We start from the raw sequence: 16,728 nt of genomic DNA, 5'->3' as shown, positions 1-16,728 counted from the left end.
AACATACAGCATTGTTCAATCATCTTCCCTGTTTACACTAATCAGTTTCTCTTTTTTGGTCTTAATTTACAGATGAGAGAGAAAAGGAAGGATCAGAAAAGAAGTGGAATAAAACAGCCTGAGTCTATACAGGTAGTGCTCAATAAGTTCAGAATGCACATGTGGGTTTCCTGCTTTTCAGTATAGACCTTATTTATTTATTTATTTATTGCCACACTGAACTGGCATGTGGGATCCCACATCCCTGACCAGGGATTGAACTCGTGCCTCCTGCAGTGGAAGTGTGGGGACTCCTTGGTGGTGCCATGGTTGAGAGGTGGTTGAGATGTAAGAGACCCATGTCTGCTATGTCTCCTGCTTTGGGAGGTGGGTTCTTTACTACTAAAGCCACTTGGGAAACCACAAAACCTTGGTGGTCTAGTGGTAAAGGATCCACCTGCCAAGCTGGAGATGCAGGTACAATCCCTGGGTTGGGAAGATTCCCTGGAGAAAGAACTGGCAACCCACTCCAGTATTCTTATCTGGAGAATCCTATGGAAGGAGGAGCCTGTTGGGCTACAGTATATGGGATCAAAAAAGGGTTGGACATGACTTAGTGACTGAACAGCAGCAAACAGCAACAGAAAGTCTAAGAGAATAAAAAGAATGAAGAGAGACTGAAACACAAAAGGACTGCTCAAGAAGGTATAACATGAATTTAATTGAACATGAAGAAAATGATGGGGGAGAAAAGTGCCAATGTTTAAACAGATAATGCGTGAAAATGTATTGTAATCAATTCTTCTTGAACTTTTCCACTCCATTCGATGTTTGAAGTTATGACTTACATTTGTTCATGACTGCTTATTGTAGTTTCAGTGTCTGCAGCATATGTGGCAGTTTTCCTTCCTGACCATGATTATTTTTATTTTTCTCTATTTTTCTCTGGATAAAGCTTACCAAGGATTATTAACTGATTACCCTTTAAAAGAACAAATACTGTTTTGGGGTTTTTTTTTTTGTCATTTTTACCATTAGTTTTCTTTTTAATCATTTAATCATTTCTATTCTTATGTTTATTATTTTTATCCTTTAATTTTCTTGGGTTAGTGTTGCTGTTCCTTTCTATTATATTAAATGTTAGTTTCATCTTTTCTAAATTTACACATTTCCTCTAAACAGTTTTTGCTGTTTCTTACAAATTTTGCTATGTAGGTTTTTGTGCATGTGTGTGTGTGTGTTAGTTGACTGAAAATATTTTTGATTTCTAATTTGATTTCTTCATTGAACTATATGATATTTAAAACAATATTCCTTAATTTTCAAACATATAAAAATCTTCCTAGTTTTTAAAACTATGAATTTATAGCAGCACTGGTTGTATATATTAGGATTGGACTCTGGATTGACTCATTGAAAAGGAAATTCACTAACAAAGGAGAAATGGTCTTCAGAGGAGTCACTGGACTGCCTGCACTCCAGTTGTAGGCCCATCTTTATAAATTTGTGCCCTTGTAAAGGGATGTTATGTAACCACTCTGTGTTCCACCTCACTGTCATTTACCTTATACAGATGAGGTTCAATATCCAGGAGCTGGTGAAGAGGGAGCAGTGTTCAACTCCTCCCATGTGAAACACCCAAGCTCTTCATTACACACAAAACATATTCCTTACAAATTTGGATTGGAAGTTGGGCTTCCCAGGTGGCACTAGTGGTAAAGAACCTGCCTGCCAATGCAGGAGATATAAGAGACGTGGATTTGATCCCTGAGCTGGGAAGATCCCCTGGAGGAAGATATGGCACCCTACTCCAGTATTCTTGCCTAGAAAATCCCATGGACAGAGAAGCCTGGTGGGCTATGGTCCATAGGTTTTAGAAAAGAGTCATACAGCACTGAAGCGACTTAGCAGACACACATGAATGCACATAGGAGGTTGTTTGTAGTGGAATTTCCTAACAAAACACAATATTCTTTTTTGTCATTGTTTGTTTTTTTCTGATCTAATTTCCAGCTTCCTGGGAATTTGAATTTTCCCATAAAGCTGCTCTGAAGATATGTGTAATTAAAACAACAATATCAACAACAAAAGGAAAAAAAAAAAAACAAAATAAAAGTGAAATCCTATCCCGTTTTTCCTTTAGTACCTTTAGTCATAAGTTAAAAGCACTTTGAAGTCTGTGAGACTCCAACAATTAGATTTGTTTGGCAACCCTCCACAGTGAGTAAATGATTTCTTTGGCATTTTCTGACACTTTTGACAGCAATTGCTTTCAAATTCCCCCATAAAGGTCTTGAGAAGCCTTGGGACATTGTCATTTGAGATGATAACAGAATTATTTTAAGAGAAGAGCTGGATTGTGTTGTGAAAGTTTCTGAAGATGGAGTCCAGATGCTCAGCTATGGCTTGAGCTCAAATCTGGGCTGCAAATGTGGAGGGAAGAACAGTCCCAGAAATATCATGCTTCCCAGCACCAGTGAGCTCCAAAATTTTAAAAGATAAAGGAAATCGAGAGGAACTCGAGTGAAGCAGCCAATCTCCCCACAAGACTAGAGACTGTAGCTTGGCTACAGAGAAGAGAGGTAGTAAGAGATTTTCACTATGTTTTCCTAGTGACAAAATTCAATCTCAACATCATCTTATTTTTTAATCAAAGTAATCTCATTTGTGTTGCTATGAATGTTTATATTAACATGCTATATATCATGTTTATATCAATAACAAAATTCAAATATTATTTAAACTCAATTCTAGAAAATTGAAAATGCATGAATATTAAAGAATAATGTAGCTTACAAAAGATAAAAAGTGATTATGCTTTGAATTTGGATATAATAAATGTTTTTTTAATCGTTAGTAGAGACCAGTCAAGACTGAATTTGAGTTACTTATATGATGCTCATCATATGCTGTAACAGATACACCTTAGAATTTAACAGCAAAGATACTGGTTTCAACTCCATTTTAGCCACTTAAACCACTTGGCATTGGAGAAACCAGTCAGCTTCTTGAAGCCTCAGTTTCCATTTTAGGAAACTAACATGTTACTCTGAACTCCATCTGTGCACAGCAGTACCATGGGCAGCTGTGGACTAGCATCTTTGTCCAATGTTGGATGAGACAATATTACTAATGTATACTAGAGTTTGAAAGCCTGTGTATTTAGCAAGGACACATCAGATGTAGAAATAACAGGTTTTGATAAGTGAGATTAAAATAGGTAGTGCTTTATCCAGTTTTATGCTCAATTATATTTCAAAAGAATGATTCTTGCCTGACTAATGGTTCATCCACATGTCTGGACTAGAAGTCTGACCCCTCCCTTCACTGTGATTCTTCCTTCTCAACCCCAAATGAATCGACTCACATTGATTCCTTATCAAGTCATTTCTCATACAACAACTCCACACAAATGGTTCATTTCTCACCTGGACTGTTGGAAAAGTGTTTCCCACTATTCTCCCTGGCTCCAGGATCTCCCTGTTCTTCTCTGTCTTCTGTTGTTTTGGTTCAGTCACTCAGTCATGTACAACTCTTTGTGACCCCCATGAACTAAAACACACCAGGGTTCCCTGTCCTTCACCATCTCCCAGAGCTTGATCAAACTCATGTCCATTGACTCGGTGATGCCATCCAACCATCTCGTCCTCTGTTGTCACCTTCTTCTCCTGCCTTCAATCTTTCCCAGCATCAGGGTCTTTTCCAATGAGCCATCTCTTCACATCAGATGGCCAAAGTATTGGAGCTTCAGCTTCAACATCAGTCCTGCCAATGAATATTCAGGGCTGATTTCCTTTAGGATTGACTGATTTGATCTCCTTGCCATCCAAGGAGCTCTCCAGAGTCTTCTCCAACACCACAGTTCAAAAGCATCAATTCTTTGGCCCTCAGCTTTCTTTGTTATAGTCCAACTCTCACACCCATACATGACTATTGGAAAAACAATAGCGTTGACTGCATGGCCCTTTGTTGGCAAAGTAATGTCTCTGATTTTTAATATGCTGTCTAGGTTGGTCATAGCTTTTCTTCCAAGGAGCAAATGTCTTTTAATTTCATGGCTGTAGTCACCATCTGCAGTGATTTTGGAGCCCAAGAGAATAGTCTCTCACTATTTCCCCATCTGTTTGCCATGAAGTGATGGGACTGGATGCCATGATCTTAGTTTTCTGAATGTTGAGTTTTAAGCCAACTTTTTCACTCCACTCTTTCACTTTCATCAAGAGGCTCTTTAGCTCCTCTTTGCTTTCTACCATAAGGGTGGTGTCATCTGTGTGAGGTTATTGATATTTCTCCTGGCAATCTTGATTGCAGTTTGTGCTTCATCCAGCCCAGCATTTAGCATGATGTACTGGGCTTCCCTGGTGGCTCAGAGGTTAAAGCGTTTGCCTGCAAGGCGGGAGACCCGGGTTCAATCCCTGGGTCAGGAAGATCCCCTGGAAAAGGAAATGGCAACCCACTCCAGTATTCTTGCCTGGAAAATCCCATGGATGGAGGAGCCTGGTAGGTTACAGTCCACGGGGTCGCAAAGAGTCGGACACGACTGAGCGACTTCACTCACTCACTCACTCACTCACTCACTCACTCACTCTGCATATAAGTGAAATAAGCAGGGTGGCATTATACAACTTGTCTCTGTCTTCTAGGCTAGAGTATAGCCAGAGTGCTTGTACCTACTTCTTTTCCATATCTTCTCATTATTGACAATTAAGAGGAGGGTGAAAAAGTTGGCTTAAAGCTCAACATTCAGAAAACTAAGATCATGGCATCCAGTCCCATCACTTCATGGCAAATAGATGGGGAAACAGTGGAAACAGTGAGAGACTTTAATTTTGGGGGCTCCAAAATCACTGCAGATGGTGATTGCAGGCATGAAATTAAAAGATGCTGACTCCTTGGAAGGAAAGTTATGACCAACCTAGACAGCATATTAAAAATCAGAGACATTGCTTTGCCAACAAACCTCTGTCTAGTCAAGGCTATAGTTTTTCCAGTAGTCAAGTGTGGATGTGAGAGTTGGACTATAAAGAAAGCTGAGAGCTGAAGAATAGATGCTTTTGAATTGTGGTGTTGGAGAAGACTCTTGAGATTCCCTTGGACTGCAAGGAGATCCAACCAGTCCATGCTAAAGGAGATCATTGCTGGGTGTTCATTGGAAGGACTGATGTTGAAGCTGAAACTCCAATACTTTGGCCACCTGATGCGAAAAGATGACTCATTTGAAAAGACCCTGATATTGAGAAAGACTGAAGGCAGGAGGAGAAGGGGACAGCAGAGGATGAGAGGGTTAGATGGCATCACTGACTCGATGGACAGGAGTTTGGGTAAACTCCAGGAGTTGGTGGTGGACAGGGAGGCCTGGCGTGCTGTAGTTGGTTGCAAATAGTTGGACACGACTGAGTGACTGAACTGAACTGAAAGTCCAATTTCTTTCTTTTTGCATGAAAGGCAAGTCACAGATTGGCTACATCCTGCCTGTCCAGTCTCATCTTTTGCCATTTTTTAATGAAGATTAAGTGATTCCAGATGCAAAGGACAACATCCTAGTTTGTAACCGCAAATCACTCTTTCATATTTATCTACATTGTGTATTTTGCTTGTTCTGTCAAAATTCTTCCCATTATTCAAAGTCATAGACAATATTTCACCTAAGAGCTTTCCATACTGCACCAATTCAGAAATGATGTCTCTTTTTCTTGCACTTTCAGAGGACTAAATATATCAGTTATAGCAGTACATATGCTCACCACTGCAAATTCACTAAGACGTGGTGCTAATCTTTGTGTCTTCACATCTTTTAAATATGTAGCCAAGGATAGACAACAAGAAAGGGAAAGGGAATTTGCTCAGTCGTGTCTGACTCTTTGCGACCCCATGGACTGTAGCCTACCAGGCTCCTCTGTCCATGGGATTTTCCAGGTGAGAGTACTGGAGTGTGTTGCCATTTCCTTCTTCAGGGGATCTTCCCCATCCAGGAATCAAACCCAGGTCTCCTGCATTGTAGGCAGACACTTTACTGTCTGAGCCACCAGGGAAGTCATTGAAACTACAATGTAAGACAACAAAGGTATATTTAAACTGAAGTCATCTCATCTCCATTTATACCTATATGGTCTAGAAAGAGAAGGCTTCAAGTTCATTTAGTTTGCCAGGCATACTCTGATTTACCTGGCTCAATCAACAAGTGTGTTGCTTGTCCCTTTATCTTTTTTAATCTATTCAGGACATGAGTAGGCAGTGGTAGGTCTTAGAGGTTAATTAAATGATTTTGAGGAACATTATGGGGTATTATTCCAGAAATGCCCTGATACCTAACCTGCCATAAAATCACTGTCAACTTTGCCCCTACTTCTATGTGATTCTAAAAATAAACAGTAATAGAAATCTAAAAACCTTGCAAAATTATGTTAGTAACTCATTTTCCCCATATTCCCTAATACAAGTTTTTGGTGGGAACTGAGTTGAAACACATGGCTTCCTCTCCTAATTTAATTATATATTTTTAGGAATAATGCCTAGGTCAGGAAAGAGAGAGAAAGAGAAATTAAATATTTTTAAAGGCTTTGAATCTATTTCCTCACATAGCCATATGGAACAAGGGAGAAATAAATGTTTCTGCTGAATGAAATAGAAATGTAAGTTAAATAGAAAGACAAACTATGGATTACTGTATTTTAATATATTAATTCTTCCAATTTAAGATTTCATCAGTGTAAATTTTCTTAAGGGCAAAAAAGCATCAGGCAATGGAATGCATGTCTTAGATAAAGCTTTAGGTCCAGCGGTTGATCAGAATCAGAGTTATGTTGGTTATAATGATGGGCCTGGGTTATCAACAGCCTTAGAAGCAAGACAGTAAGGCAGATCTGTGATTTACTGGTTGGGTTCAAGACGTGTATTTACTGGAGGGAGGCTGCTGCTTACAATCTGGGGTCACTAACCTGCTTACTTTCGGTGTTATGCTGTCATTGATTGATTAGATTAAGGGGTGTTGTCATTGATTGAGTAAACCGAATTAAAACCAGTTTTGGTGTTTACTTGTTACCATGGTTAAAAAACAATCAATTCCCCCCCGCCCTTGGAATGAGGGAGTCTTCAATTTTCACTATCATTATGTATACTTTATGATTATTATATATACTAAAATCTGCTTCCAGATTTTGACTTCTGTTTCCAAGAAGATGGTATAGATATCTTTTTCTCTGTTCTTTCTCTTAACTACACTGAAAATTCTGATGATTGCATGTAAAACAAGAATAGGAAGAATCTGAAAGTGGAAAGGAGAGGACAGACCATCCATGGACCTCAAAAACCAAGGAATGACACCATGGTCACATGGGTTTTCTTTTTGCTTCATGTATCTCAGACTTGGAGTTGAAGAAGCCAGAAACCCAGATATATCCTTTGGTACAGACCAAAAAAATTCCAACAAAATTTTTCTTTTCCTAGCTGAAGGACCAGGAAAAGTATAGGCTAACAGAAATCATACATTCAGAGAAAAAAGAACCCCTTCAATAAATGCTGCTGGGAACTGGATAGCTACATTCAAAATAATCAAACTGCACTACTTTCTTACACCATTAAAAAAGAAAATTCAAATAGATTAAAGACTCACAAGTAAAACTTGAAATAATAAAAATTCTAGAAGAAAACATAGACGGTATGTTTTTTGATGTTAGTCTTAATTTTTTTTTTTGATCTGTATTCTCAAGCAAGGGAAACAAAAGCAAAAATAAGCAAATAGAATTGCATCAACTTAAAATACTTTTGTGAATGGGTCAAGATTTTGCAAATGATATATCTGGTGAGGGCCTAATATCCAGAATATGCAAAGAAATCATACAACTCAACACTAACAGACAAACACACACCCAATTTAAAACTGAGCATAGTCAAAAGGACAACAAATAACAAATGTTGGCTAAGTTGTGGAGGAAAGGGAAATGTATACTGTTGGTGGGAATGTAAATTGGTGCAGCCACTATGAAAACTGGAAGCTAAAAATAGACCTATCATATGGTCCAGAAGATGCTAGGTATATATCTGGATATATATCTGAATAAGATAAAAAATGAGCAGAGGACCTGAATAGACATTTTTCAAAAAGAAGACATGCAGATGGCTAACAGGCACATGAAAAGATGCCCAATGTCACTAATCACCAGGGAAAGGCAATTGAAACTACTATGATGTCACCTCATACTTCTCAGAATGGCTATTATCAAAAAGACAACAAGTAACAAATGGATATTGGCAAGGATATTTAGAAAAGGGAACACTTGTACACTGTTGGTAGAAGCATAAACTGATACAATCACTATAAAAAATGGTATGGACATTCCTGAAAAGATTAAAAATAGAACTACCATACAATCCAGCAATTCCACTTGTGAATATTCACCAAAACAAAGTAAAAACTTTGATTCAGGAAGATATACATGCGCCTTTATGTTCATTGAAGCATTCTTCAAAATAGCCAAGATACAGAAGCAACCTAAATGCCCATTATTAGATGTTTAGATAAAGGTATTTTTTATACACACACACAGACACACACACACAATGGAAGATTACTCAGTCATATAATAGAATGAAATCTTGCCATTTGTGACAACATAGTTGGATGTAGAAGGTATTATGCTAAGTGAAATAAGTTAGAGAAAGATGAATACCTTGTGTTTTCACCTAAAGGCAGAATCTAAAATATGAAAAAAATAAACAAATATAACCAAACAGAAACAAAATCATAGATACAGAGAACATGTGGTTGCCAGGGGCAGGGGTAGGGGAGGAGAAAAATAAATGAGTGAGATTAAGAAATACAAACTTTCAGTTGCAGAAGAAATGAGTCACAGGTATGAAACCTACAGTGTGGGGAATATAGTCAGTGATTATGTCATATCTTTGTATAGTGACAGATGACAACTAGATTCATCATGGTGATTCTTTTGCAATATTTAGAAATATAGAATCCCTATGTTGTGTACCAGTAACTAACATAGTTGTGACCAGCTATGCATCAAAATAAGCAAATGTATATATACACAAACAAATGTTTGTTTAAAAACTTTTAAAAAAGAGATCAGATTTGCTCTCACCAGACTGGTGGTGAGAGGAGGGGCAATTAGATGAAGGAAGTCAAAAGGTACGAATTTCCAGTTATATGATAAATAAGTACTAGGGATATAACATGCAACTTGATTGTGACAACACTGCTGTATGTTACAAATGAAAGTTGAGAGTAAATCCTGAGTTTTAATCACATGGAAAAACAATTTTTAAGATATATTTAGTTATATCAATATATATATAGTCAATATTGACTATATATATACTTATATAAATATATATATTGACTATATATATAGTCATTATGTTGTATATCTTAAGCTTGTACAGTGCTATATGAAAATTTATCTCAATAAAACTGAAAGAAAAAAACAGATGGGAACGTGAACTTCTAATTCCACTTGGAAGTAAATGAATTAGTTCTTTCCCCTGCTCCAATACTTTGGCCACCTGATGCAAAGAACTGACTGTTTTGTAAAGACCCTGATGCTGAGAAAGATTCAAGGTAGGAGGAGAAGAGGATGATAGAGGATGAGATGATTGGATGGCATCACTGACTCAATGGAAAAGAGTTTGAGTAAACTCCAGGAGTTGGTGATGGACAGGGAGGCCTGGTGTGCTGCAGTCCATGGGGTCGCAAAGAGGTGGACATGACTGACTGAGTGACTGAACTGAACTGAATTGATATATGAGATGATAGATGTTCACTAAACCTATTGTGACAATCATTTAATTTCAAATATATAAAAAATTTATTTTAGTCAAATCATTATGTTGTACATCTTAAGCTTGTACAGTGCTGTATGACAATTATATCTCAATAAAACTTAAAGAAAAAAAAGAGAACTTGGACTTCTAATTCCACCTGGAAGTAAATGAATTAGTTCTTTCCCCTGTTCCTTTGAGTGATGTCAAAGGATGGTACATAAAACATGGGTTCAAATAAGATCCCAAATCTCAGAACAAATATGCATATTTTAACTTACAAATCACTTATACAAACAACTAGGAAAAATTTCATCTTGAATGAAAGAAGGCAGTCATGGATGTCAACTCTAAGGTGGCAGACTTTGACATTAACTTACAAAGACTTTGAGGCAGCTATCATAAAAATGCTTCAAAAAGCAATTATAAACAGGATTGAGATCAATGAAAAAATAGAAAGCTTTAGAAAATAAGGTGAAGAAGCAAATGAAAAATTTGGAACTGAAAAAATACAGTAATCAAACTACTAAACTCACTGGAGACTCAACATCAGAACAGAGCATGAAATCAGTGTTTGAAAGTTGAACAATCTTCAAAATTATTCAGTTTAACACAGAGAGACTGAAAAAAAAATAGCCTCAGGGACTTTGTGGACTATAATAAAAGATATACTATTACTGTCATCAAAATCCTGGAAGGAGAAGAGAAAGAAAGGAGAGCTGAAAAAGTACTTGAAGAAATAAGCGAACTGGGAATTCCCAAATTTCCCAAATTTGACAAAAGACATAAGCCTACAGATTTAAGAAGTAGACCAAATTCCCAAAAGGATAAACCCAAAAGAAATCCACATCATGACACATTATAGTTAAACTGGGAAAAAAAGGCAAACAAAAATTCTGAAAGCAAATCAGTAAAAGAGACACAAAGCATTATTTATAAGGAGAAGACAATTCATATGATAGCAAATTTTGATCAGAAACCATGGGAAGCAGAAAAAATAATGCGTGGCATTTTTCCTGTCCTGAACATAAAACTTGTCCCTAGCATTTTGTATCAAGTAAAAAGATCTTTCAGGCATGAAGGGGAAAACAAAACATTCTCAAGAAAGATAAAATATATGTATATAAAATATATATTAAAATACATATATATATTCACCAGGAGACCTAACTTACAGAAATAGCTAAATAAAATTCTCTAACAAATACTATATGACAAAACAAGACCTCTAAGAACATCAAGAAATAAGAAGAAACTGGAAACAGCCAGAATATGGGTAAAGAGAACAGACACTTAAATTATGAACATATAATTACATTATAAACAAAGGAGAGTAGAGGGTAAAGTGAAGTAAAACTTACAGTTCCTTTGGGTGAGCAAAATGATGATCTCAGTATACTGTAATTATGTGTATAATGGGTATATAACAGAATTTCTGAAACAATCATTGAAATAGCTATACAAATAAATGTACTAAAAAACTGCATAGATAAATCAAAGTGGAATTCTAAAAATGCTCCAGTAACTCACAGGATTACTTGGAAGAAAGTTGGAAGAAAAGTTATGACCTTGGAAGGAAAGTTATGACCAATCTAGACAGCATATTATAAAGCAGAGACATTACTTTGCCAACAAATGTCCGTCCAGTCAAAGCTATGGTTTTTCCAGTGGTCATGTATGGATGTGAGAGTTGGACTCTAGAGAAAGCTGAGCACCAAAGAACTGATGCTTTTGAACTGTGGTGTTGGAGAAGACTCTTGAGAGTCCCTTGGTCTACAAGGAGATCCAACCAGTCCACCCTAAAGGAAATCGGCCCTGAGTATTCATTGGAAGGACTGATTTTGAAGGCTGAAACTCTTAATACTTTGGCCACCTGATGCGAAGAGCTGACTCATTTGAAAAGACCCCGATGCTGGGAAAGATTGAAGGCAGGAAGATAAGGGGATGACAGAGGATGAGATGGTTGGATGAGGTCACCAACCCAACTGACATGAGTTTGAGTAAGCCCTGGGAGTTGGTGATGGACAGGGAGGCCTTGTGTACTGCAGTCCATGGGGTTGCAAAGAGTTGGACATGACTGAGTGACTGAACTGAACGGAACTGAACCCTGAGGAAGACAGGAAAAAGAAATCAAAGAAATAAACAAATGAAAATTGGCATAAAAAGCCCTAACATCAATAACTGCTTTTATTGTTAATGATCTAAACACATCAAGTAAAAGACAGAAATTGGTGAGTAGATTAAAGAACATGGGACAATTATACAATGTGTATGAGGAACTCATTTTAGGTAAAATGATAAAGGTAAATTAAAAAATAAATAATTGAAAAATTCATACCAGTCAATTATTATTATAATAAATCAAAATTGTCTCTATTAATATTAGATAAAGTAGACTTAAGAGCAAAAATAAAGTATACCAGATATAGAGCAAAATATTGTATAAAGAGTCAATTCATTAACAAGACATGGTTATCTCAAATATGGATGAACCAAACAACAAAGTTGCAAAACATGTAAAACATATTTTTTTTTCACAGAAACGTATCAGTTTCTAAAGTTACCAAAATATCTGAATGATATATTACTTTTAAAATAACCTCAATAAAGAAAATAAAGATGCCATTTTTAAAAACTATTGATTATGCTACTTATTTTTTTCATTAAAATGACAATAAAACTAAAGAAATTTCTCTTGACTTTTAATGTATATGCATTTATATATATATGCATATGTATATAATTTTTGCCTTTATAATTTTTTGCTTTGGCAATTAGGTAGTTATTGAGATTCTAAGACATTTTAGACAGTTAATAAAATAATTAATTGTGTCATTTTACTCTTGAGTTCTCACAGACCATTGGTCTGATTTGTAATTTTAAACATTTTCTAAAATATGTATTCAGTGTTAGAAATTTCCCTCTAAGCATGCTTTTACTGTATCCCACAAATTTTGATATATATTTTCATATTTATTTAATTCAAAATATTTTTAAAATTTTATTAAGACTTTGACTCATGTATTACACAGAAATATGATGTGTAAACTCAAAATATTTTGGTACTTTCCATCTATCTGTTATTTGTTTTTAGTGTAATTCCATTGTTAATGAAAGTAAACTTTATATGAATACAGTTATTTTAAATTTGGTAAAATAGTTTAAAAAATGATGATAAGGTTTTCATCTTATGCACCAAGACAACAAAGATATTTTTCATTTTTGTCCAATGTTTTATTTTTAGAATTTTTTTTCATTCTTTCTTAGGATTTCTTCCTTTGTACATACCTTAACCATCTGTTCTTGCATGATGATCACTTTTTCCTTAGAGCCCTTAGACCTTTAGTCATGGTTATTTTAAATTCCTGGTATGATAATTCCAAAATGTCTGTCATATTTAAATCTGACTCTGATGCTTGCTTTGTTTCTTCAGTGTTAATCTTTTACCTTTTAGCCTGCCTTGTAATTTTTTGTTGAAAGCCAGAACATAATAAATTGGATGAACTTGAGTTAAATAGGCCTTTAGTATAAGTTTTCATGTTTATCTGGCTAGAAATTGGACCATGTTTACTATTTTCTGCAGCTGTGGTGTTGGAAACTAATATTTCCCTAAGTGAAGTGAAGTAGCTCAATCGTGTCTGACTCTTTGTGACTCCATGGACTGTACCCTACCAGGCTTCTCCGTCTATGGGATTTTCCAGGCAAGAGTACTGGAGAGTGGGTTGCCATTTCCTTCTCCAGGGGATCTTTCCGACACAGGGATTGAACCCAGGTCTCCCACATTGCAGGCAGACACTTTACCCTCTGAGTCACCGGGGAAGCCCAATATTTCCCTAGCATCCTTGTTTTTGTCACCCAGCCATTCTTGAGTTTCCCTAGAGATACCTTCCTGCTGCTGGGAGAACCTAAGCCATGTATTTATTTTACTGTAATTCCTGTTTATACAGGCTCACTTCACATGGTGGTAAGACAGGGGTAAGGGAAGGATTCTATAGCCTTTGATTAGGTGTCAGTCTTTTAGAGAATCTGAGTTGTTTAGTTTTCTTCCTCTATCCTAAAGTCTAGAGGGGGCTGGAATTGGGTATTTTTCTTCCCCAAATTCAGTTAGACTTTGGTAAAACTTCAGTTGGTTAAGCTCTTATAAGGTAGCTTTGGTGCAGCTCATGGAATATAAAACTGAAAAAAGGGTGGGGAATCTCTGAAGACTTAACTCTTAAATAAATATACACTAAACTAGTGGAGGTGATGGAATTCCAGTTGAGCTATTTCACATCCTGAAAGATGATGCTGTGAAAGTGCTGCACTCAATATGCCAGTAAATTTGGAAAACTCAGCAGTGGCCGCAGGACTGGAAAAGGTCAGTTTTCATTCCAAGCCCAAAGAAAGGCAATGCCAAAGAATGCTCAAACTACCACACAATTGCACTCATCTCACATGCTAGTAAAGTAATGCTCAGAATTCTCCAAGCCAAGCTTCAGCAATACATGAACCATGAAATTCCAGATATTCAAGCTGGTTTTAGAAAAGGCAGAGGAACCACAGATCAAATTGCCAACATCCGTTGGATCATGGAAAAAGCAAGAGAGTTCCAGAAAAACATCTATTTCTGCTTTATTGACTATGCCAAAGCCTTTGACTGTGTGGATCACAGCAAACTGTGGGAAATTCTGAAGGAAATGGGAATACCAGACCACCTGACCTGCCTCTTGAGAAACCTGTATGCAGGTCAGGAAGCAACAGTTAGAACTGAACATGGAACAACAGACTGGTTCCAAATAGGAAAAGGAGTACATCAAGGCTGTATATTGTCACCCTGCTTATTTAACTTATATGCAGAGTACATCATGAGAAACGCCAGGCTGGAAAAAGCACAAGCTGGAATCAAGATTGCCAGGAGAAATATCAATAACCACAGATATGCAGATGACAACACCCTTATGGCAGAAAGTGAAGAGGAACTAAAAAGCCTCTTGATGAAAGTGAAAGAGGAGAGTGAAAAAGTTGGCTTAAAGCCAACATTCAGAAAACGAAGATCATGGCATCCGGTCCCATCACTTCATGGGAAATAGATGGGGAAACAGTGGAAACAGTGTCGGACTTTATTTTGGGGGGCTCCAAAATCACTGGAGATGGTGACTGCATCCATGAAATTAAAAGACGCTTACTCCTTGGAAGAAAAGTTATGACCAACATAGATAGCATATTGAAAAGCAGAGACATTACTTTGCTGACTAAGGTCCATCTAGTCAAGGCTATGGTTTTCCCAGTGGTTATGTATGGATGTGAGAGTTGGACTGTGAAGAAGGCTGAGCACCAAAGGATTGATACTTTTGAACTGTGGTGTTGGAGAAGACTCTTGAGAGTCCCTTGGACTGCAAGGAGATCCAACCAGTCCGTTCTGAAGGAGATCAGCCCTGGGATTTCTTTGGAAGGAATGATGCTAAAGCTGAAACTCCAGTACTTTGGCCACCTCATGCAAAGAGTTGACTCATTGGAAAAGACTCTGATACTGGGAGGGATTGGGGGCAGGAGGAGAAGGGGACAACAGAGGATGAGATGGCTGGATGGCATCACTGACTCAATGGACGTGAGTCTGAGTGAACTCCGGGAGTTGGTGATGGACAGGGAGGCCTGGCGTGCTGAGATTCATGGGGTCACAGTCGGACACGACTGAACGACTGAACTGAACTGAACTGAAGCCTCTTTAAATTCATCAACTATAGTTTATAGTATTCCTGCCAATACTGGCTCTAGCTCTGGGCTTGTCTTCCCAGTAAGGTATGTTTCCCCGTACTCACTTGCCTGTCTCTAGTTTCTGAAGAACATTCACTATGACCTCAGTTCTTTAATGGAGCTAAGAAGAATTCCTGATTTTCAGTTTGTTCAGCTTTTGTTGCTCAAACTAGAAACTGAAGTACCTTTGATTTAAAATAGATTTTATTTGTCATGCTAAAATAGCATCCTGCTACTCAATTTTATAATTATTATTTTAACAAAGTATGATATTTAAATCTAATCAAATGCCTATTAGTTGTCTCTTTTGTCATTGTTGTTCAATAGCCACGTTGTATCTGACTATTCATGACTCCATGGACTGTAACACATCATGCTTCCCTGTCCCTCACCATCTCCCAGAATTTGCCCAAGTTCATGTCTGTTGAATCCGTAATACCATCCAACCATCCCATCCTCTGTCACCCTCTTCTCCTTCTGCCTTCAATCTTTTGCAGCATCAGGATTTTTTATAATGAGTCGGCTGTTTGCATCAGGTGGCCAAAGTATTGGAGCTTCAGCATCAGTCCTTCCAAAGAGTATTCAGAGTTGATTTACTTTAAGATTGATTGGTTTGATCTCCTTGCTTCCAAAGGACTTTCAAGAGTCTTCTCTAGCACCAGTTTGAAAGCACCAGTTCTTTGATGCTCAGCTTTCTTTATGAGCCAGCTCTCACATCCGTACATGACTATACTTTCATTTTTATTTTTAAAATTATTAGTGTGATTAATTTTTTTAAACATTTCAAGATGTAACTTTTCTTTCATCCATGAATACACCTTACCTACTCATTACTTAGTTCTGGATTTTATATCTCTTTGTTATTTTCATCTTCGTCTCTGAATGAATTCCAGTTTTCATTTAAAACATTTTTTTGTCAGAAAATATAATAAGTTTTAGGGTTGTGCTTAAGTATGTTCCTACTTTACTAGTATACATGAGAGATGATACATCAATCACTTTTAAAAATCTTTAGCTGTTGCTCCATTATCTTTTGATATTTGGTGTTACAGACAAAAATTGGCTTAAAAGTGTTATTTTTCTTACTTGGATGATAAAATATCTTTTTTCTTTATTTCCTTGGCTAGAATATGTTGCAAAGGTGTGATCAGATGTTGCTTCATGGAGTTTGTCTATAAGTGGTGATGTTCACTTATTTTTTTCTTTCAATTTTGTATCAAATTCAGTCTTATTTTAATGTCTCTT

Source organism: Oryx dammah, unplaced genomic scaffold (genome assembly GCF_014754425.2).
Source record: "Oryx dammah isolate SB20612 unplaced genomic scaffold, SCBI_Odam_1.1 HiC_scaffold_18, whole genome shotgun sequence".
Classification (NCBI taxonomy): Eukaryota; Metazoa; Chordata; class Mammalia; order Artiodactyla; family Bovidae; genus Oryx; species Oryx dammah.
Note: the sequence above shows the minus strand (reverse complement) of the source record.